The sequence below is a fragment of the Parasteatoda tepidariorum genome, chromosome 1 (assembly GCF_043381705.1).
Source record: "Parasteatoda tepidariorum isolate YZ-2023 chromosome 1, CAS_Ptep_4.0, whole genome shotgun sequence".
Classification (NCBI taxonomy): Eukaryota; Metazoa; Arthropoda; class Arachnida; order Araneae; family Theridiidae; genus Parasteatoda; species Parasteatoda tepidariorum.
Window position 1 is genome coordinate 98568299 of NC_092204.1, and position 22484 is coordinate 98590782.

The following is a 22484-nucleotide window of genomic DNA, read 5'->3' on the forward strand; positions in this document are numbered from 1 at the left end:
ATAATGCACATGCAACATAACATAAATGATATAGGAAACTATTGGTGGTTCTTAAAGAGTTAAGTATTGGTTTGTAAACATAAGACTATTTATTTTCATCTGTTACAATCGTCGCTTTACTTATTGTTACCATCGTCCCCAAGACGCCATTTCAGCTTCATTTGTTAAAAACAATGCTAGTTAATTAACAAAACTAATTGTTTTTTAATTGAAATCTTAATTAAGATGTCTGCTTCCATATTCGGTTAATAATTTTTATTTGTTTAAACAAAATTACTTTGTTACAATATAATATTTTAATACCAAAAAAAGTACATACGTAGCATGAAAATATCTTTTGTGATCTAACTCTTTCAAAAGTACGTAAAAATGGTTGCCAGCAGGGGTGTACATGTAGATTTATTAAATACACCTTGTGCACCACCTAGGAACCAAATCTAGAACTCGAAATTTTTGCTGTGTTACAATCGTACCCCGTTACAATTGACCCCACTCTCCCCTAAAGAACATGCCTTACTTACTTCGTGTTGAAAAATAATATGACTCAAAGGTACTTATACCATGGTACAACAGTTTTATTTATTGATTTTTTGAGTGTGTAGGTATATAAGAAACAAGAACTTTAAAGTGAAATGTATTTTAAAGTTATGAAATGACTGAAAATTTTAGTTAAAAGTAAAGTGAATAATTTATTTTGTAATATTTAACTGAACTATTTTTCTGTCATTTGTTAATTACAATTCTTATAATGTAATCCCTAGTATATATCTAACATAATCAAATAAATAAATCATATAAAAAAAACGTATTCAGAACTATTTTTTTACACGTGCATTAATATCTAATTCCCCCAAATCGACTTTTCTTTCTTGTTTAATTACAGTTAGCATTAGGTTAATAGAATTAACCATTATTTTCTAAGGTTAATGAATTTGAATATCAATGCATTGTTGCAATTCATTTACTGAGAAATCGTTTCTTTTTTGATATAAGGTAAAATATGATACTAATTTTTATTAATTAAGTTGTATTTTTTGACTTAAGTCAATAACTCTAATATTTATATCACTATTAATTTTTATATTCATTAATTATTCATTTTTTGATTAATATTTATCTAACTTTATTAGAATTAATTAATAAACTCTACTTTTTCGAATAAAATATTCATTTTTATTGAATTAGCAAAAAGGAAAATACGACAATTGTGTTGCTCTAAATTGTAGCTAATTTTTTTCTAATTAAATGAAAACTAATGAAGATACTCGTACTTAATGTTATCTTATTTGTTTGGAATTGCACAAAAAGAATAACCTAAAAAAGGATTATTTATCATGTTTGTAAATTTTATTAATTTCTTCTTAGTGTTTTGTGCGTTTATATTTGTTACCCGTTTCTTATGTTAAGTTTACTGTTTGCATTGTGAAAGCATTTTTTAACGATTTATATGTGATTGGATTGATTTTACTTTAAAACAATCTAAAAACGAATATTTTAATTATGTATCAGTTACATTTTCAATGTATTTTTATGCCTAGAGACCTTCCGAGCATTTGCGCACGTGCTAGGTTTGCTTTAATTTATCAAGACCGAAAGAAACGATGATGGGTCAGTTTTTGGCAATATGCCACGCTTGAAGCTCCAGACAAGCTTTCTTTTTATGGGGATATTTCCGTATCGTGATCTGTCGCGCCAATTACAATCGCCAAGGTGCCAAATAGATTTTAAACTTGAGAACTTTAAAAAAAAAATATATATCTAGATCAAGGGTGGCGAACCTTTATACACCAACGTGCCATTTTCTCTAAAAAAATTGCTTAATGAGGTCATAGACGTGCCGTCAGATAATTTTGACTTCATGATTATTGGGAAAATAATAATACTAAATACTATCAACTCAAAACTCTTTATTTACATTGAAAAGAAAATACATTTTGCAATGTCTCAGTTATACACGTAATTCAACTTAAAGTAACATCAGTGTGACTTCTGTTGTTGCAGATTAGATGACCAATAACTTACTTATATTAGGTTGTAAGAAGTTAGTTTAAGCACGACTGTTGATTTTTTTTGCTAGTTATTTATTGTTAGCCTGTTTTTTACGGTTATTAACTGTTTTTTTAGTATTAATTTGTAATTTTTTTATTGATGATTGTTTATTATTTTGTTTGTTTTTGTGAATTTTAATTTAATTGTTGCATATGCTTCATAGCGTAATAACATTTGTGTAACAACAATTCATAGTGTAACAACAATTGTGATCGGTGGAGTGCCCAAAATATTGTGTCGCGTGCCATAAATGGCACGCGTGCCATTGGTTCGCCATCCCTGATCTAGATATTTGTCTGAGGGTGACTACAAGTTATACCTTTCGAGTTGGGTTGGTTCATTTCTATGATGTTTTTTTTTTTTTTTTTGAATTNTCCCTTTCTGTGATGTTTTTTTTTGGTTTCTCGCGGGCCACTGCCCGGAAGTTGCCCAGACTTAGCGATTATTCTGCCACAGATCACAATCCGGAAATCTCCCCCTTTTTGTTTTATTTTATGACCGTCGTTGAACAACCGACGATATTTTCAGTTTAAAACTACCGATGTTTAACTCAGTAGCTTTGTAATTTGAACCCATCCTAGAAGACAAGGGTACTTTTGGATAAGTATTCGGTAAAATCTGTGTTCGTGAAGGCGTTTTTGGATGGAACTAACCCCCATTAGCGTTACACAAAGAGGAAAACCATGAAAACCTTCCACGATTAGCTTAATGGTGAAGAGACTGCAAGCAACGATCCGTCTACCACTGAGGATACTTTTATGTCAGCACTGTTGTCTGTGAGAGCCGAATGCGTAATTTGTATCAACCAGTGATCGCTGAGATTCGAACTCAGGGCACCTGACAGAGAGGCGAACGCTCTATTCCCTGAGCCACCACGTCTCAAGGGGTACAGTTTGCAAAAAAGAATGAATACTTTTTGATCTAATGATTGGAATTTTAAAGGCCAATCTTAATGGTTCAATCTTTTTAAGGGCCTATCTTGATCTTGGTGGAAAGTTACGAAATCAGATACAAAAATATACTTTTCTTCGAATAAACGTACGTTTGTTTTCGGTATGAATGGGTTTGAGATACTCAAATAGGGGGCAGTCGCAATCTAGAAAATTGATTTCTAAAGGATGGTTGATAATTTGAACCCCTTAATGTCGATTTCATTTTTTTTTTCTTATTTCGCTGTATCTGAAATTTTTTTTAACGAATCGAAATATTTTTGCACGCAATTATAAAGTTCGATTATTCGCAGATAAATTTCCGTGTAAATGACAATTTCAAATAATTATTTGAAACATTTTTAATGGCAATTTATTCAAATTTTTGCAACTTTTTTACTGTATGTAACTTTAAATGAAAAATTTTAAAATTTGAACAAAATCAGTCGAATAATTTTGGAATGATCTATTTTTAAAATTCGTATATTTAAAATTTCATTCTCGAAAACAATTCTACAAATTTGGGTGTTCGATCAAGTACGTGTATTGTTTTGCAATCTTGCGTTTCAGAGTGGTAGTTTTTGTTTTCGATTACAAGGAATAGATTGTTATTTAAATATTTAAAATGTGAAAATTAGGTTTTAATTACAAAATGAACTTAACATAGTAAATGAGATTTTTTTCCTTGAGGAGAAGCTGAAGATCGATTATTACTTCTATATTGATTTGTTTATATTATTTATTGGTGGATTGATTATTATATTTAAGATTAATTATTATTTTACTAATTGTTATTTCTTATTATTAAAAGGTATTAAAAAATAGGAAATTTATAATTATTGTATCGTGCTGTAAGTGAATTGAAAACAAACATTTCGATTATAAGTTTTTATATATTTTCAAATATTGTACAGCGTACAGATATCAAACTCTCTCAGAAGAAAATAAGTGTCTGGATTCTAAAAAAAATTGTTGTTTTTTTAAGGAAAAGATATTTAGAATAAAATATTCTCAAACTCTAAGCACAAATTCAAGCAATGCGAATAAAATTGGAACTTCTCATTCTTACGATTTTCCACCACGATTCTCTTAAAAGTCAGATTATATTATTTATTGTTGAATTGATTATTATATTTAAGATTGATTATTATTTATTTATAATTATGTCTTATTATTAAATAGTATTAAAAAATATGAAACCTAAAATAATTGAATTGTGCTAAAGTGGAGAGAAAATAAAACATTTCGATTGTATTTAATTTCAAAATTAGCACAGAGTACAGAAATCAAACTCTCAAAAAGGCTGTAAACGTTTAGATTTTAAAAAAAATTGTACTTCTTCAGGGAAAAAAATTTATTTAAAATCAAATACTCTCTAACTTTAAGCACAAGTTCAAGCAGTGCGAATAAAACCGAAACTTCTCTATCTTAAGACTTTCCACCACGAACGTCTTAAAAGTCTGAATCAATTCATGAAGCCTTAAAATCACGTGATGCATTTATATGAGAGAAAATGAACTGCTTTTGGAACCTATCTGCAGAAGTAGCCCATCAAGTTCTGCAGATTTCACCGTCTTAAAGATGAGGAGTGATGATGGCGAAAACTAGAGTTAAGAAATTTTATCCTTTTCTTCCTATATTTGTTTATTTTAATCCCTGCTCGTCAGTTTTCGAACTTGATACCAGTTTTGAATAAAACATGAGATTGTCAAGAGATAATTTGTATTCAGATGGCGCTGTACTGGAAATAAAAATGCAAATTTGGCGTTAAACAGCGGTGGAGTTATGGAGATTCTGTATGTGACTTACAGCGATAGCATTTTGTTGTGTATTTGCTAAAATTCTTTGGTTTTCTCTAACAATTAAAAATGGTAATTGACCTACACTATCTGCATATACATTTGTCTCACTAGTCACAATAAATCAATAGTATTTATCTATCTAAAGTGGCAACACTTGCCTTATACGTTCTATTGTGGTCTCTTTATTTTGTTCTTTTACACCACTTACTAAAAAATAACATAGTGATTTTTAATTAGAAATTTACATTCTTTCAGAAAATAAGCTTTCCTTTAATATTAATGAACAAAATCCTTTTATTGATAATTCTTTCTTCTCTTAAGATATTAAATCTAGTATCATAGGTGAGGTTTGACACTAGATCTTGTAAATATTAACAACACCACAAGAATGGTGATTTTAAAAAGTTTAATGTAGATAAGTATAGTATTTAAGAGAGTATAGAAGAAGTAATAAATAATTTCTAAGTAATGATTCGAAGTTATGAAGTAATAAAAACTCGACAATTATATAATAGTTTAGTTCAAATTTGTACTTGAAAAAAAATTTGGGCTGTTGTTTAATTTAGATTTTACTTTAAGGATCCTATGATTTATGCTAGAAAAAATAAAATTATTTGAAATTTTTTTTTTGTATTTCCATTTTCATCTGCCTTGAATGTGTCTCAATACCATTAATCTTTTGCAATGAAAATTTTTCACTCGGCCTTTCTGTGATTGAGAAAAAGAAGATTTAAGCAGAAACTTGAATAATTTCCTTACTTCTGTTCTAGTTTTTCAATTAAACTGTTTCAAGAATATTTAATTTATAAGTTTATACACTCTATAACAAAAAAATCGACGCACCAAGTACGCACTAAGACGCGCAAAATCTGTAAAAAAAAGACGCGATCAGGCTGGAATGATGCCGACTGGGGACGTATAGTCTTTAGCGACGAATCCCGCTTCCAACTGTGTCCTGACGATCATCGAAGACGTGTTTGGAGACGCACAGAGCAGAGGGGGGATCCTGCCTTCACTATTGCACACCACACCGGCACTCAACAAGGCATTATGGTCTGGGGTGCCATTTCCTTTGACAGCCGGACCCTTTTGGTCGTCATTAGAGGTACACATACTGCACAGCGGTATATCGACGACATCCTAAGACCTGTTTTGTTACCGCTCCTTTTGCAGCTCCCTGGGCTGGTTTTTCAGCCGGACAATGCCAGACCACATACGGCACGTGTTGCTATGAACTGTCTGCAAACTTGTCAAACTCTTCCTTGGCCTGCCATATCACCAGATCTCTCTCCCATCGAGCATGTCTGGGATATGATGGGAAGGCGATTGCATCTGGCCCGGAATGTTGATGACCTCGTTCGACAATTGGATCGAATTTGGCAGGAAATACCGAAAGAGACCATCCGGGAGCTTTATCGGTCTATGTCATGCCGTGTGGCAGCTTGTATCCAGGCTAGAGGCGGGTCAACACCTTATTGAACTTGTTATTGTAACTCTTCAATAAATTGTTCAATTGTTCTGAAATTTTAATCATGTACTATTCTGTGCATTGTCTTCCTATTCACCAAATTTAGTTTAAATCGAACAACTCCTTCTTGGTGGGTCGATTTTTTTGTTATATGTCCGAAGCAAGTTTCCCGATGTAACTGAAAACAGTACCAAATGCATACAAACTAAAGTATGAGTCGATGAAAAAGAATCGAAAATCCTATGAAAAAAAGCAAAATCTTTAGATACTATTGAATACAAATTTTTATAATTTCTTTTTATAATGCAACAAATATACAAATATACAAATTTTTATAATTTCTTTTTATTTAGGCCTAAATCATTATAATTTTGATTAGGCTAATTTAACAATGATTCGACAATATAACGACAGTTAAACAATGTATTTTCTTTAGCATTTTACGAAATTTTTTTCAGGATTGTTAACTAGTATTAAGTAAAAGAAAATATTTAGAATTTTATGTATGGAAATTTCCTCGCCAAGCAATCAGCAAATCAAATTTGAAAAATGTATTTTGGAAAAGGATCAGTCTAAAGCCGAACTACTAACTGTTAAAAATTTATCTGAAGAACAGCATTCAGAAGGCATTCTGCAATTATATTTCTATGAAAATGGGGAAGTTTATCAATACGAAGAAAGCAAATAAAAAAAAGCTTTGCTTGCCAAAGTTTTCCAATCAAGCTGGGATATATATTTATTTTGCAATCATTAAGTTTTCCTTTTTAATATCCATAGATCTGCAAAAGATTCTTGCAGTTAAATGGTAATTATTTTTGGATGTATAACTCTATGGCAAAATACCAATGGAGAAATGTTGCCATAGCTGCATGGCAAAGGTGTACCAGCCTATGGAAAAATTTCTTCCTTTAGCAGACCTTAGTTTTGTGGCAAAAATATGTCATATAAAAAAATGCCATAGGATATTCCTATGGGGTTTTGCCTATGGTAAAATTTTGCCATACATGTATGTCAAAATTTTGCCATTCGTATATGGCAAAACTTTACCATAGGCAAAACCCCATAGGAATATCCCATGGCATTTTTTATGGCAAACCTATGGCAAATTTTCCTAAGGGTCTATAGCAGCGAAAGCTACCTTAGAGGACTACTGATACTAATTTTATCCAAGCTACTCTTTCTTTAAAGAAAAATACTGCACAAAATATTCCGAGCTATCCAAGAAAATAATGTCTGGCGAAATCTCGACACAATATGAAATTTATAATCGATATAGGCTACTAGATATAGTACAAATCACCACGTGAACCCGAATAAGAAATCTTAACCACTCAAGTGGCTTGATAATATTTTATTTTATTTCATAACCGGCGTTCAACAGCTGATCCAATTCTGTGTTTACAACTACTGATGTCCAACTCCGTAGTCTTGTAATTTTGAACCTAATCTAGAAGACAAGGAAGATCCTGGATCAAGTATTTTGAGAAATCGGCCTTCATGGTGGACTTTTTGATGAAATTAACCTGCATTTGCGTTACATGGAGAGGTAAACCACGAAACTCTGGTCGGTGTTAGCCGGATGCGGAATTCTTAAATACCAGGCATCGCTGGGGTTCGAATCAGTTTCACCTTATTAGAAGGCGAACGCTACATCCCCATAGCCATCACAGCTAAGCTTGATGACATTGAAAAAGATGAAAAAAATTGAAAGTAACTTATTGAAAAAAAGAACAGGAATTTTAATCAGTTGGAAGGAACTCGTTGGGCTGGCCTGCTATGGGCTGTAGTTGTAAGAAAACGATTAGTCCAACAATGCGTTAACTTTATATTTTTACTCTCAATAGTTCAATTACTATTAAAATTTAATCACAAAAATAATAAATAATATTGTGGTTTTCTAAGTGTTTTATCTTTTAATAATTATTGAATTATAATATATTAAATCTCAGTTGTGATCTCATCTTAATATGAATTTCTTTTCAAATAAATTAAACCGCGCATTAAATTTAATATAGTAAACACATTTTCTGTGCTATCTCGAAACGAGAAATATGTAAATGAATCAGAGCCTAAAGGCGTTCTTCAGCGAAATAAAAATTTATATCCTCATTGGTATAAAATTTTCATTGTCGAATATTATTAATATGCAAAGTGTTCAACCGCAGTTATATGAGTTTCTTGCGATTAAATATTCATTAAATTCTTGAATCCTATTTCTTTTTAAGGAAGCTGAATAAAAATTATCATCCTTTTAATTTTTGCCCCAAGTTATCCTCCTTTTGAAAAGATCCTTTTTTCGTATAATATTTTCAACCACGGATTGAAATAAACTGATGATTATGTTAGATTATGCATTGAAAGGTTTCAGTGAAGAATTAAAAAAAATATTCTAGAACTTCCAAATATATTTTACTTTATTTCTGATAAAATATCTCAATACTCTTTATAATTCTAAATATGTGACTCATTTTTTTTTCAAACCAATAAATACCTGTTCGGTTAATGGAATATTTCTCATCTTTCTTTCAATTGCGGCTATCTTTAATATTAAACTATTACGAAAATAAAACTATGACTTTTTAATTGTTTACCTTTTCATACAAATATAAATTATAAACACGAATGGTATTCGATTTTTGTAATTGTAAGATTACAAACCGTGATTTCAGAAAATTAATAATTACAGTAATAATTCAGGAGCCGTAATGGCTCAGTGGCTAAAAAAATGAAACACACAATTTTATACTACTAAAACTAAGTTTTAAAACTACTGTGCTAAATTCAAAAATAGCTAGCAGCATTGACGTATTATTTTTCTTTCATTTTTTATGTGCTTCTAAATAAGGTATAGTTTTTTCAGTATCTTTACTGACAAGAACATACAACTCAATTTCGAGGAATAATTTTGTTTGTAACCTTATCAAATACATACTTCATCATTTGTTAAAGTAAACACACAATTTTACCTTACTAAAAACTAATACATAAATTTTTAGAGACTGAGATGTGCCGAATTTAAAAATAACCCACAGAATTGACTCGTTTATACACTGTTACAATATGTACATTATTTTCTTTTTTTCTAAATTTCATGCTCCAAAAGTTTCAATGAGAAGAGAGTAAACATTTTTAGAAAATATTCTCCCCATATTATTTTCTTTATCCCTTCATACGGCAAATAAGTAGTTTTTTTCCCTAAGTGGTTCTCAGATTTGAGTTGCTGTTGGCAAAAAAGAAATGAAATACATAATAAATTGTTGGTTGTCTTCGCTACAGTAGGTTCTTTTTTCCGAAACTTAATCGTACATCATAGAGAAGAAGACTATTATTGTTTTCTCTGTAATCTTTTCTATCCTCGCTCCAAAAGAAAATATATTTCGCGAGAAATGACCAGAGTTTCAATAACTTGGGAGCTAAAATATTTTTAACCGCTTTCTATTTAAGAGGACCAGTTAGTTGCTATTTTTATATTTTATTTTTAGCTTAAAAACTATATTTTGTATTAGTTAAATAAAAAATTCTCTTTATGTTAGTGTATCTGTGTATTTCCCTTTAGTATTTATTTTAAGATTTAATATTAAATTTGGATCGTTAAATGAACTCATGATTGATAGTAATGATAATGCATGGAGTAAGCTTGATCATTTAAGAAACTGCACATAGAATCCTAAACTTCACATTATTTCTGATTATGATCTTCATTAAAACATATAAGAACATGCCATAGCAGTTATATTTCGAAAAAGCCGTCGATAAAGTGCTATGTCAGAAATGATGATGTGATACGTCAGAATAGGTTTAATCTCTTATAAAACTGCTATAGAATCCCAAATCTTACATCTTAAGTAAATATTTCTAAATATGATTCTTATTGAAACAGTTAGAGACAAAAAATAGCGTATCTATCGAAAAAGCCGTCGATAAATTGCTCTGTCAGAATAGGCTTATTTGTTCATGAAACTGCTATAGAAACCCTAACCTTAGATCCTAGGTAAGTATGTGAATGTTTGATAAAAACACTTAATCATTGGGTTATCTTTTGAAACAACTGTCAATAAATTATTTCAAAATAGGCTTAATCGCTTTTAAAACTACAATGGAATCTCAAATTTTAGAGATCTCAAGTTAGTATTTGTGAATATGATTCTTATTAAAAAAAACTTTGGGATATGTATGACATCGTTATCTTTTGAAAAAGCCGTCGATAAATTGTTTAGATATTGCGTTTTTTTTTTTTGAAAATCCGTCGATAATTTTTTAAGTTAGAACAGACTTAATCGTTAATGAAACTGCTGTAGAATCCCAAACCTTACAGCTGAAGACGGTGCTCTAGATGCCGATTAAAAAATTTAGAGATAATGCTGTAATTTAGGAAAAAACCGTTAATTAATTATTGTTCAAACCAACAGCAATATTCTTGTAGTAGCATTAAATTTTGAAACAAATTTGAAGTCTTTGCTTTTTTTCACCACCATGCAATAAGAGGTATCTTTTTTTTTAACAACATGTTGCAAAATTTTGTGTAAATTTATTTATTTATTTTTAGAGAAAAGCCAATAGTACTTGCCTAATTTTATGATTAGTTTAATTTCAAAAATCACGTATACAAAAGTCGTATTCAGTATATCTCGGTACTCCTTGAATATGTGTCATAAAATATTGTCTTTGTACATAGTTGAAGCAACAGTGTCAGAAAAAATTGAGCCGCATCGTCATTTTTAAAGTCATATTTCTAAACCAGATAGCTATATACAAGTTGAGGTAATCCGCTTAAATTAATTTAACTATGCATTGCAGTGGCACATGCCCAATTTTATAATTATTTTCACTTTAGAAATAACATATGCAATAAGCGTATTCAATATATCCAGGTACTCCTTGAATATGTGTAAAAAATATTATATTTGTACATAGCTGTAGCAACAGTGTTAGAAAAAAAATGAACCGTATTGTTATTTTTAAAGTCATAGTTCTATACAAGTTGAGGTAATACGCTTGAATAAATTTAACTATGCATTGCTATGGCTGTTTCTATGACACAACTCTTCAAAGCATTTTTCTTATGAAATTTGCAAAGAAAAAAAATGCAAACTTATTTGGCACTAAATTTAAATAATAAATGCATATAAAATATCTATTTCACTAAATAAAAAATAAAAAACCAATGTGTAAAAGTCTTTTATGTATGAAGTATAAAAATTTTTACTTACATTTAAGCTTCTAGTTTGGCATTGTTAAATCAAAAAATTATAATAATGCATAAAACATCCTTTGAACTAAACTATTAGTTTTACTTTCATGTAATCGATTCGGCGTAAACATTTTCTAACTATTAACTAACTATTTTTGAATTCAGTTACGCAGGTACAAATTTGCAAGTCATATTTGAAATACAAGACGGAACTACCAGAATTTAATTTTACAGTGTCGCAAATTTAGATTTTCAAATTTCAATTCTGCATAAATTGAAAATGCTATTACCAAATGTAATTGTTAAAATGTATCTTGTTTCACGCCTTTTTGCATTCGTATTTCGCAGAATAATTTATTCAAGGTGTGCGCTTCTCTTGAATTTTAGAACTCACGTCAGCACCTCCCCCCCCCCCTTGAGTGTATTTTAAAGATTTCCCGACACTAATGAAGATTTAGATTTGTTCAGTTTGATAAACATTCATTCTCTCAATGTTCATTACAATGATTCTCCTTCCCTCCAAAAACAAAAATTCCTTGTTCTGTTGAAATAGTTGGAATTTAATTTCTAGAAACGCCTCTTTATCTGATTAATTTAGTTCCAGAAATTAAGTTTTCCATAATTAATTACAGTGTCTCCAGATGTGTGTTTAAAAATTACGAAATTCAATTTTCCACAATCCAATAATACGAACGGCCAATGTTTGTTCTTTATTAGCAATCGCATGTTTGCGTTCTTTTAAATTAACTGGTGACGATGTAGCGAAGGATATCTTTGGACTTATAAAAACCGTTCTAGAGTTTCCGTACCGAATTCTCGGATTTGGTGTTTGTAAAAATTAGATTAAATATTATTTGACGCGATATCAATGATTATTTAGCAGTAGAATTAATTGATTGAATTAATTATTCTGCAAATGCAAATTATTACGCATTTAGGATAATTGGAATGAATACGGTTGTTTATTGTTTGTTTCGAAATGTAAGGAGTTCAAAGCATTTGTAAAGGGTAGTATTTACTACGCGTTATTTTAATAACCAACTACGTAGTTTTATGTGTTAGCTTCATTGTATATTCCTATAAACGAGCTGAAACAATTTTACGGATTATAATGTTCATTATTTGTAATACAATGTTTAATCTCAAGTCTTAAAGACGTAATAGTTTACATTTGCATCTAAGATTATTCTTAATATATATATTTATACTAAAAGAGGTTAAATATGCTGAATAAATAGCTTTCCCCATGCTATTCACAAAACTAATGTTTTATTTAGCTTTTGAATTTGCTAGTCACTAAAAAAATAAATTTTAAAAAATGAAAAAATAGGCATGTTTTGGAGGGAAAAAACGAGAGGTAAACCTAGATTTAACATAATTAGTATTCCTAGTCGGTTAAAGCCCGGGAATATATTTTACCTATCCACACTTAATCAGCAAAAACTAGTTATAATCAATATTAGTCTGCTAACGACCAAAATTAGAGTTAGATATTTTGATAAAGCATTATTTTGTTAAGTAATATATAACTAACCCTTGTTTGGTATAGTACCGAACAAACTGCGTACGGTGTTAGCATTCACTACATTGTTTTTTTTTTCCGGGGTTAAGAGCTAATGTCCGGCATTGCCTACATGAATGTTCTTTTTTAAGATTGCGGGAAAACATACAATATACAATTGTTCAGTATTCCCTACACTCAAAAGTTTTTCTTCAACGAAAACGGCTAATGTCTGAATAATATTAGACATACTGTTTCGAGTTATAACAGAAAAAAATTAGCGATTCTTAACTTGAACTGGTAAAGCATCTATATTATATAAAACGCTAATACGTATGTATCAATAAAACCGATGATATTTCTTTTCTCGCGTTGGCAACAGTTTTCATTTTTAATTTATGGGCTTCGGCGAGCAAGAGCACGTAGTGAGCATCATATGGGCTAATCTACATTATATAAAACGCTAATACGTTTTAATCGATAGGCTTCGGCGCGCAAGAGCGCGTAGTGAGAATCATGTCTAATCGGGTGAATTCTCATCGAATTATCAAAAAATTTCGCACAAAATTATCTTCATCGAAGCTGATGCTTTACATCCGGCTTTCAGTACTATTTCATATTGTTTTACAACACATGGTTTTAGCCCTCTGGTGGGAAAGACTTTAAAACAAAACTTACAACAGTCACTTTTCTCAACAACTGAAATTTAGAATAGTGTGATTAAGAAAAATATGTGAACTGTTTGCAATTTCAAATTAATATTGAAATGCACAGGTTTAGAATTTTCTACCGTGAAAAGTTTTCGGAACTTCAGTGTTCAAAAAAGTATACAAAAGCTAGACGTTAGGAACGTATCCAATGAGCGAGTAAAGCGAGCATCGGATTGCAAAGCAATCCGAAGTGAACTGCGAAAGCAGTTCCGAGGGGTGACGAGCGCCAGCGAACAGGGGGCGAAGCCACCTAGTAGGTTTATATTTCATTCTTCCTTAATCTATTTCATCCATTACTTCTGCAAAGTATTACAAAAGTACATATTAAATGCGAACTTCGAGGAACACCCTGTACATAAAGCTCATAATGTTTATTTAAATTGAAATGCAAAAATAAAAAAGTTTTTAAGCAATTTTTTGTCATATTTGTGTATTCTGAAGTTATGGTTTTTCAAATTCTTAAAAATGTCAACGTATTATTCTGCAAAATTTTTCAATTTTATCAAAATAAAATTTAAACTTTATGAAAGAAGCATTTTTGAAATCATTACCGTCCATTTATTTTTCATTGCCTATTTCTTTAAATTCAAATAAAATTCAAACAAATTTTTGCGTAAGTAAATTTCATGTAGGAATTTTATCAATACGAGTTGGTAGTAAATTTATAAATACTGTATCTGATGTTCGTCTTATTTCTTTACTGTTATAGTACAGTAAATTTATATTCCATTAGAATTGACTAGTTAATGAAAATACTATGTAGTGTTATGAATGTTCAAATGATAATCATAGAAATTTCTTTTCCAGGTAGAGTTTTGAATGTTGACATTCAACGAAATCAGTAGGTAATTAATGATTTTTTTATTATATAATGATTTAATTTTTTCATTAGTTCATACATTTTTGTTAGTTGTCGAAGCATTTGTGATAATTTTGAATACAGAAATAATTTTTATAAAATTAAAAAAAAAAATTAAAAAACAATTTACGAACATTTATTTATAGCTAACAATACGACATACATATGTACAATCTCGAGCTATATTTCACTGACTCTCTGTTTACTGCGAAGAAATTGTCATTCATATCATATGTCATGATATCAAATTGGAAATCGTAAAAATATGTACTTGAATAAAAAAAAAATCATTACTCAACTTTTCTTGGTCAAAAAGTTATTCTCATTTTAAATATATTGTGTCTGCATTAAATGGAGGTTTCAAGATCATGTTTAAACAACCTATTCTTACAAAAATAGGACTCTTTTAAAATAAAACCCTAAGTACATAAATGATAAATTCATTTTACATGTTTAATTTTGTTTGTTTGCTGCGGCGTATTTTTACAGATTCTTAAAATCTTGTACACCAACAGGACTTACTATTTTATTTCTGAAAAGTTTATGCCCACAATCTATTCCATAAAGTGTATAATGGGATTGTATTTCCTTGTAGGGTTCAGTGAAGGAGCTTTAATTAATTTTCTGTGTACTTTTCGAACGAAGATTGTTATGAAAACAAGGTTTAAACTGCGGTTTACTTTAATTTCCTAAATGGTGCGCAAAATACTGTACGATACCAAATATTCGTTTTCTCAGTAATTTATTCATAAAATATTTTATAAAGATAATTTTTAATTGCCTTGTTTTTAAGTTAAAATTATATGCAAAACAATGTACATTTTTGAACATATAACATGTAAAAAATTTCTGCTAAAATTGCCGCACTGTATGGTAATGACATTTCTGTTAAGAAAAGTCATAATTCTGGTTCATAAAACCAAACAATACGGTATTTAAACCATTCATTTAGTAATTTGTTTATTTGGTAACGGTTTACTGAAAATTCTGGTTTTCAAATTAGTTCTTATTACCACACGTTAGTAAAAAACACAAAACTGAAATGTAATTTTAACCGAATAACTGTTTTTTATTCCATGCTGTCTAAAGTATCATAATAAAATTACCAAATTTTACCACAATTACCAAATTGTATCACAGGTTATAATACCATATTTTATTGTTAATTTTACTAAAATTATTTCCAAAGGGCTTGAGTAAAAATTATCGATCTGAACTTTTTGATGTTCTCATAGAGCCAGAAACGCGGTAAATTGTACCATATTTTGGTAGTTTTAACCATACTTTTTTTCTCGGTGTACAATAATATTAACTCAACTTTAATATGAATTTATATAATCTTACAATTTAAATATGAGTAATTGGTCTAATTTATGTAATTCACATAATAATTTTACATTATATTATTCTCTTTTTTTTTCTTTGAAGAAGAATAACACGCCGCATAATTACTGATGAGTATAAACAAAACTTGTTCAGTTAGTCAAATTATTATGAAGTATTAATCTAAGAGAAAAAAAGTTTCATATATAAACTCATTTATTAAGTCTTAAATTTTATTCTGTTATATTTTACATTGTTAAAGAAATAATACCCCCCGGCGTTTTATGAGCCGATGAAAATTTAAATCTCATGTCTAGAAATTAATTTATGTAATCTTACTTACTCTCATTTTTTACATTATATTACTCTTATAGTATCTTATTGAACTGTAAACAATAAAATACTTCGGCAATACATTATTATTGTTTTGTAAGCTCACTTGGAGAGATACTCATTTGGCACTGTAAACAATAAAATACTTCGGCAATACATTATTATTGTTTTGTAAGCTCACTTGGAGATATACTCATTTGGCTCTGTAAACAATGAAATACTCTGACAATGCATTATTAATGCTTTGTAGGCTCACTTGAAGAGATACTCATTTTACGCAAGAAACAATAAAATACTCATAAGATCAAATAAGCAGACGATTTTTAAATTATTCTTTTTTCCCTGCGTATATCAAATTAAAGCCTTTTATTTTAATCTCAAAATTAAATAAATCACGCTTGTATTTTGTTTTTACAGTTCAATAATTTTTTTAATTAAATAAACAATTTGATAGATTTTTATCTAAGCCATTTAATCAATACTATTACGCCTGATAAAATTTGAAAAAAAAAAAAACACAAGTGGACCTTCAAAAAAATTTGTAATAAAAATGAGTTATTTAAAGAAAGCGGATACTTCAACAGACAACAAATAAAGTGAAATAGACGCATCTTTCATTTCGTAAAAAAATATGTTTCTTTTATCCTTCCATATTAGTTTTATTTTTTATCGAATAAATTTTTGTTAATACTATAAAATACATCACAAAAATTAACATTTGTTGATATGCTCTTAAACGTATAATTTGAAAGCTCTAATGATTCCAAATGCTCGTAAGCTTGCATCTATGCACTCTATCATGTCTGACTATGCATAAAAATAAAAAATTTTTATGAAAAATATGTTTTTTAAATGAATGAAAAGGAAAAATTTGGGTTAATAAAATATTGCGATTATTACTCAAAAAGTGTTGTTTTTTTTTCTCATTTTATTAGTTTCTTTATCCAGTCTTGAAAGATAAGCCTAAAATTTTATTTTATTTTGCGAAACTAGATGGAAAGCTATAAATTAAAATGATATGAATTACTTTTTTTCTTCTTTTTTCTTTAGAAATAAAATACATATAACAAGTTTTATTCTTAATACGGTTGATGAATAGGAAACCCAATCAGTCTAAAGCTGAAAAAATGCGGCAGATGATACACTTGAAATTTTGAATTAAATCATTTGTCGAGAAATACTAACGTTTTTCTCAAGCTTCATTCTGAAACTGCTACCTGCATAACGTCAACAGTACAATAGTCGTCTTAACTCTGATAAATCTTTTTGTCTGCAAGACCGAAAGTGCTATCTACCACATTTAACTTTTTATATTTACTTGTTTTCTATCTTACTAGCTATTTTCCATGTTAAGATATTAGCCATTCTTTACATTTATCTTCAATTTTTCTTATTTTTTTCCTTTAAAAAAACTAGATTTCTTTAAGACTAGTAAAACTATTATTTCAAACTCTTTTCCTTTAAATATCTCTACTATCACTTTTAAACCTAATTTTACTTTTGTAACCTGGTTATTTGCATTATTGTTTTGATAAAATATGATACGAGTGAAGACACATCATAATTAATGAAAATTGTAATTGTAAAGCAAACTCATGGGTGTAATCGCCGCTAGTTTTCCTCCCTATGGCTATGGATCCTGCCTTTGACGTCGTGCTGAATTTTACGTTTTCTAGTTGTTAATTTTCTATTTTAAAATTAACGAAATCATATTAGTTTATTATAAATTCTATGTTTTCTTATTATCTGTTTCATGTTAGTTTATAAATTTCAGTTTTCTATTAATCTAAATCATATTAGTTTACAATTAGTTCTTTTTTCTAATTATCTAAATCATATTAGCTTATAAGTTTATATTTTCTAATAATCTGAATCATATTAATTTATTATTAGTTTTTTTTTCTAATTATCTAAATCATGTTAGCTTATTGCTAACTTTATGTTTTCTAACTATCAAAAATTTCATACAAATAGGCTTAGAAATAATTTATTTAGAATTTTTGGAATATTTAGAATTGTTAGAAATAATATTTATTTAAAATAATTAAAATTTATCGTAATTTTACTATTTGGGAACAAGCTCTCCAAGTAAGTCGCCAAGTCATTCATTACGATAAAAACAGCTATTTCTAAGCCTAACTAAATGCATTTTTCGAAAATTAGCTGACATGAAGGTAATAATTTATGAAGTCAATTTTGTTAAATAAAAGTACCAGCTCAGAAGGGAATTAACAAAAAAGTTTATTATATTCCCTACTAGCCACCTCCGACGACCCATCTGTATTTTTAAATAAGTAGAATTTCAAGTGCTTCGAAAAATAAAATTGTACAATCAAAAACATATATATGTATAAACTCATACTGACAAGTGAGAGTGATTTAAATTTTCGACTCTTGCATGTTCGCTCTTTCAGATCTTGTACGTTTATTCTCAATTTTTCAGATTTGATGAAAAAGGATATCGTGGTGGATTTGTTAATAAAATATTCAGTACAGTGCATACTAATATTTTAAACAAGTAAAATATGCTAATTAGTTCAATAACTCCTTCGATGGACAGTAAAACAAATTAACAACTTCGTTGAATTCGATCTACTTAGTTACTCGCTTTTATTGATTATCGTTATGTTAAAAATTAAAACGATCTATTGCGAGCCAATTAGATTTATTTATAAGATAATAAATATAAATATTACTTATTTATTATCCGTTTCATTTCGCCGAAGTGAAACGTTATTAAGTTATGTGTAAGCTCTATTAACGTTATAATGTATTAACGTTATTACGTTATTAGAAACCTCACTTGGAGAGATAATTTAACTGCCATAAATTTATTTAGGTTAAAGGAATACGCAGATCTAAAAAAATAAATAATACAATTTGAACTAAAAAAAATCAAAATAAAGTAATTTAACTTTAGGAAGCTATTGACGCAGAATAACCAAGTAAATAAGTACTTATGTTAAATGTTAAATTCGGTATTTACATTCGTATTAAACATTTAAATATTAACTAAAGTGGAATTTAAATTTATCAACTAGATTTTTTTTCTGTTAAAAATTTTTCATATTATTAAGATCCAGGATTTCAGACTTACTGATCTAAGTCTTAAATGTGAGTACAAATCTATATAATTTATGTACGTTTAGTGCTTCTATCCGCTGTTGATACCCACCTTCTTGTCTTTAAAAACTTTGTTTATATTCATAAATTCCATTATATTTTCATTTACAGGTAAATAATATATGTTTAATATCAAATATATAAATGGTAGAGAATATGTGTTTGAACTAATAAAGAAATACTCTGGTGTACATATGTGAATTTTTTATAAAGTCTTAATATAGAAATTTAATACAGAACAAAAATCTTTTCTCACAACCTCCCCCCCCCAGCTCTATATTCCAGCTATAAATTGATAGGATTCTGCCAGATATGATCAGAGTGTCAATCGGGTACTTGAGTCGAGAAGAAGTAAAGTGATTATGCATAGTAATCACTTTACTTCTTCTCGAGTATTTAGGGAAATCTTAATATTGGTCAATTAAATAGGTTGAGGGAAGAAGGCTTTTCAACTAGTTAGAGGTATAAAAGTTAAAATGCTAATTAATGCATACTTGTAATAAAAATAGATTAAAAGACAGAATGTGAAAACTAAAGAGTGTGAGAAAGAAACTTTCGTTTTAAATAATAAACTAAGAAAACGATTTAGATAAGAGAATAACATAAAAAGATTAGTTGACGCTTCTTATGTTATATATATAAACTGCTGTTTGTAGAAAATGCAACACCATGAAAGAATCATCAGAATCAAATGAAATTTAATGCAGAAACGACTTGTACTGATACAAATAAATGATGAAATTTTCAAAACAAAAGAAACAAATTAAGCGTCCGAAATCAGTATTTGGTGCNATGTGCTCTCATCGTAGTGATGGCTCTTTTTTTCGTAAGCTTCAAACTTTTATTTTTTCAGCTCCAAATCCTTAGAGACAAATGAAAAACTTTATTTCAGATTTTATTGAGACAAAAGGAAAACATTTTCTTCAATTGGTCCGTCATTGAGAAGTAAACAAAACAAAACAACAACAAAAAGTTCCCGTGCCAAAACACATCCTATGCTCAACTGTAAATCGGAATTTGCAAAGATATTTTTCTCACATGTCGCAAGCGATTCTGATCTCAACTATAAAACTTCTATTTCGATAATACCAATGAATTCTATCCGAGAAAATGTTCTGCCATTTGCAATCGTAAATTTATTTCGTTTTTCCAGTTATTTCAGTTTTCAGTTTGAAAAAAAAAAAGAAACACTTTCAGTTCAATTTGAACTAGAAACTTGTCCTGGTTTTGTGCAACAGCGGTTGAACCGATTCTACTCGACATCTCCAGTTCAACTCCCGTTTCTTCACGCATTTGTGAAACAGGAGATGGTAATAAAATTTGATAGCTGGAAATTGTGTTCCATGCAGAATGTTTGCTTGATAAAATTAGCCATTTTAGAATTTTGTTGGTTGGATTTGTGATCTGCTATAGTAGACAGATTGTTTCCTAAGCCAATGATTTCTTGGAAAGCATCCAGGAACATGAAGAATCCGTAATTCGTCGAGTATATTTCATTTATAATTAAATGACTAACTTGCGGTTGTCAACATTTCGTTGTTGTTTTTTTAAAAGTGGTATATCTAAGCCGTTTTGTTTTTTGCGTCTTTTCTTTTACCAACTTTCGAAGACAAAATGTTATTCTAAGGCACCGAGAAAATTAAAAATTAACGCTACATATTTTTACACTCAAAAATACTTAATATGATATTTTTAAAATATTTCTTCGAATTTTCAAAAAAAATTAAAGCAATATAGCTGCAATTTAATTGCGTAACTCAATTTGTTCTTACTACTATGTTTTTATTTTATTTACATCTATCAAAAAATGGGTTTAGAATTTTAGAAATTTTTTAACGTTTAAACCAAAATCTTTTTGAGTATATATAAATTAAGATTTATAGTTATAAGTTTCTAATCTCCTTAACATATCTGAAATCTGAATTTAAAAACAAAATTTAGTTTAGAACTTAGTTTAGGGCATAAATTAACGGAAGTTAATGAATACAGCAATGAGAGCAATGAAAAAGTAATAAAGTTTGGAGAGTTTATAAAAAAGAACAAAAATTATTTTCTTCTTTTCTAGTATGAATTAAATAATAAACTATCAACTGCATCAGAAAAATTAGCGACTTTTTTTAGACTATATTAAAAATTTAAATATTTACTATCATTCTAAATCAATCTTATACAAGATGCCTAGGGTATGACTAATTAATTTCAAAATTAAAAAAACTTGGAAAAGAAGGGCGAAGAAAAATAAAACAAGCAATGTTTTTTTATTTTGAAAATTGTGAGTTTAGTAAAAAAATTTGGAATATAGTTACAAAATTTGACAACAGATGACCCGTCAAGCAATCAATGACCAGTAAGATCAGATCTGTTATTAAAACGTGAAAAGAGATAGTCTTCCAGGTTTAGGAGGTTAAAGCCGTGTATTCTATTGAACAAAGTGTGTTTCTTGTACTAGAATATTACAATTTGACTACAGTTTTACGGTATTTGTGTTCTTTAGAAAAAATCTGTGCGGCGTACAGCGCCACCTGTTGGTAACTAAGTTCCAAAATTTTTACAGCCTTCACAATAGACATACGTTTCTTTAATTCCTCTATAATCCTTTGTTTCCGAAATTTTTAAATCCAAAATCAATCAGTAATCAATTAAACACCCTGTACCAAAGATCATTAATAAATGTGAAGAAAGTATTTAAAAAATGAAATTCTGTTCTTTTTATTGTTTACGACAAGGTAATCCGTAGAAAACAATCGTGGTATATATTTTTAGAATTTTTATCAAAAATAATGACAAAATACATTTGGGCTCCATGTAATGTTTTAGCGGAGAAAATCAAAAATGCTATCTAAATCTACCTAATCACAATTAAAAAAGACTAATGAACAGAGGATTTAAAAACATTTTGATTGTAGATTAAAATTTTGAGGACTTTCAAATAATCTTTTACTTCTTCTCAGTTTCCTTCCGGAATCAAACAGGATTTGGAGCTTTACAGATTTGCATTCCTCATTTGTGATTTATCAGATTTCGATTGTGATTTTTGTAAACGTTTCATTCATACAAAGCTTGCGCGACGCACAAAGAACATACATTCCTCAATTTTGTTAAGAATTCTTGAAATACATATTAAGAACAGTCTTTACGAAACACCTTGCATATTAAAAGGTCGATGACATCAAAACCCGCAGCATCAGACAAAATC

General features: G+C 29.1%; 1 protein-coding gene across 1 annotated transcript in view; it reads left to right on the plus strand.

Moving 5' to 3' along the window:
• LOC107444500 (diacyl glycerol kinase 1) overlaps window positions 1–22484 on the plus strand; it is a 411787-nt gene that overhangs the window by 169615 nt on the left and 219688 nt on the right. The window contains exon 3 of the mRNA XM_071186108.1: window positions 14458–14495. The gene's annotated coding sequence lies outside the window, so the exon portion shown is untranslated. The remainder of the gene's footprint in view (window positions 1–14457; window positions 14496–22484) is intronic.